This window comes from Aplidium turbinatum, chromosome 1 (assembly GCF_918807975.1).
Source record: "Aplidium turbinatum chromosome 1, kaAplTurb1.1, whole genome shotgun sequence".
Taxonomy (NCBI): domain Eukaryota; kingdom Metazoa; phylum Chordata; class Ascidiacea; order Aplousobranchia; family Polyclinidae; genus Aplidium; species Aplidium turbinatum.
In genome coordinates this window covers 3,349,087-3,351,856 of record NC_137472.1, presented here as the reverse complement: position 1 = coordinate 3,351,856, position 2,770 = coordinate 3,349,087, and the positions used below count along the sequence as shown (strand labels likewise).

At 37.5% G+C, this 2,770-nt stretch overlaps 1 non-coding gene across 1 annotated transcript; it reads left to right on the top strand.

Annotated features, from left to right (window-relative positions):
* The first annotated feature begins 1,954 nt into the window (after positions 1-1,954).
* LOC145785047 (U6 spliceosomal RNA) lies at positions 1,955-2,061 on the top strand. The gene has a single exon (XR_014291110.1). It is a non-coding gene; the product is annotated as a U6 spliceosomal RNA (small nuclear RNA).
* The last annotated feature ends 709 nt before the right edge of the window (positions 2,062-2,770 follow it).

The following is a 2,770-nucleotide window of genomic DNA, read 5'->3' as shown; positions in this document are numbered from 1 at the left end:
AGAATGGAGAAGCTCTCTCTACTAATACAGAAGTTGCTTGGGAGTTCCTCAGCAGGCTATATAAATGTGGTGAAATATCATCTCGTCCCATTTTCACAATGCACTTGATGTCATTCCTTCAGATACTTGCTTGAATATATAGTTTAACCTTGGACATAATTATAGGCTAGCTAAAGACAAATTTAAGAACATCAGGAAGCTAAAACTCAATACTATATGCATAATGGTCTGTGTAGCTTTAATAAAATATCAATAGAGAGAAGAAAAACAAAAAAGAAAATTTTGACCTAACCATGAAATTTGACATTTTTTTACCTAATAACTTTGAAACGTCTCTTCGTGTCAGCCTGAAATTTAGTTTATGGACGTTTTATAAACTTTGGTCAAGGCAGAAAAATTTTGACTTCATTGACTTTTGGTTGCCCTAATAATAATAGTAGCCAACCAAGTAAGTGAACCATTTACCTCTTTGTACTTACTGAATGAGTCAGGGCCGTTGACAGAATTTCTCGGGCCCAGTAGCAATTTATTTCGGGCCCCCTTCATCGAAAAAGTTATGAATATAAAGGTTGTGTACAAACTTTTATTGATGTCGTTTAAGCATGGTCATTTAACAAACCTTGCGCAATCTTAAAATTTCTTGAACCGCAAAACTTACTATCTCTATCTAGCGGTTGCTTTTTTGAACTTTTATTTGTCACATGGCGCTAGAGCAGTGGTTCCCAACCTTTTTTCTTTCGTGGCCCATTTTCGTTGAACAAAAATTATTATGGCCTAATAATTGTTTATACAAGAAAAAAACTGCAAAATAAGTTTAAAAAAACAGCAGAAAACATTTCAAAACAGGTTGTTTATTGAACCGTGCATCAATGAGATGCGTGCTCCTGAACGTTATTGATCAACTTGTAGTTACAGTAGTTCTCAACATTAATGTCGTATTCTTTCTTTGAAAGGCACAAGTATCGTCAATTTCTTCCCCCAAGAATTCACACAAAATACTAAAAACAGATCCGCAGATGTTTCAGTAGGCTACCACTTTCAGTTAGGCTATGACTTGATTGTAATCACAAAGTGGTCTATTACATCCTAAAGTGCTGTAAAAACTCAACTAAAACTATGTGTTCAGTCATAAATAAGTTAACCATTTCAATAGATTATTTAGATAAATTCACATTTGATTTAAGTTACGTTTCTTCCCAATTCCTTTCAACACGATTATTCCTCCCTTTAAGTTAAAAATTTCTCCTTATGGAGGCAAGTGACTCCCTATAACAGGGGTCACCAACCTTTTTTGCATGAGGGCCACTTTGGCACTAAGGAGAGCTGTGGCGGGCCGCACTGATAAAATTTTAGGTAGGTTGACTCTTATGCTAGAAGAGAACACAATTCCTACCCAATATCCAGCGTTACATGTTGTTCACATTTATGTTAGAATACCGCAGCAACAAAATTATTCGAACAACGCTACTGCCAGGCCAAGCTCCTTTTACAACACATTTGACTTTTTTAACAGTGCCTAATAAACGAGGCCACTTGTTATGCGCACTTATAGCGAGGCGAGTGGTTTCATAAGAATATTCATCGCCAAGCAAGAGTGGTGTTGTCACTTCGCTTCGCAAAGGATATCTTGCAATTACTAGTTTCAATAAACAAGGAAATGTTTGACACATCGCAATACAGGCAACAATAGTGACCTGCAAACATATCAGCGAAAAATAGGCTCCAATAACAGGGAAAAAGAAACCAGGCACCATGAAACAAACGCTTGTGGAAATCACCGAAAAATCGTAATTCTATCGTAATTCATGAACAGTCTTCCCTCTAAAAAAGCAATGAGTTGGTTTATCATCCTTTTTGTGAGAGTCTATAAAACTGTCTTTCTTTTATTATGGACAACTGTCAGTTGCGGTGCTTATCAGCGTGGCAAGAATTTCTTGACTAACAACATTTTGCAGTACTTGCTTCGGCAGTACATATACTAAAATTGGAACGAGACAGAAAAGATCAGCATGGCCCCTGCGCAAGGATGACACGCAAAATCGTGAAGTGTTCCATATTTCTTTAAAAAAAAAACATTTTGCAGCACTAAGCTAAATTTAAATTTATATATAATATTTTGCCTATTATTATAAATTGAGTTGGCACACCGACCTATTTTGCCAACTAGAACTTGCATAAAGAGAACACTGCTCGTGAAACACAATAACGGTGAAACGCACACTAGTGCTTACATGACATTTGCAAACTTAAAATAAGCAACCCTATTCTTACAGACAATTTCGAAGTTCGAAAACAGACGTTAGCAACCACTGTGACAGTGTGGCTGGACATCCCATTGGAACAACTTGAAGCAACCCCCACCTAGAACTATAATCTGATTGGTCGGTCGGTGGAATCGTATGTAAAGCGAAAATATGCTTCCCGGAAAGTATTTTTGACCTTCGTGCTCTTTAACTCCTTAAAAAAAGTATTTTTTGTTATACTTGTACGCTGATACCTTCCGCGGGCCGCAGCGATACAGCGTGGCGGGCGGCATGCGGCTCGCGGGCCGCCAATTGGTGACCCCTGCCCTATAAGAACCACACTGTTGCAGTTTTTTTAAAATTAGCGTTCGTATATTATGCAACCAACGGCATTGATTACATCACGCCACCCAAGATATTATTTCAATAATTAGAATGGGAATTACCATTCTGCAGCAAATTACAGCAGCATCAATCACCATTCATTCATTGCAATCAAAACAACTAAACAAAACACACAAGTGTCA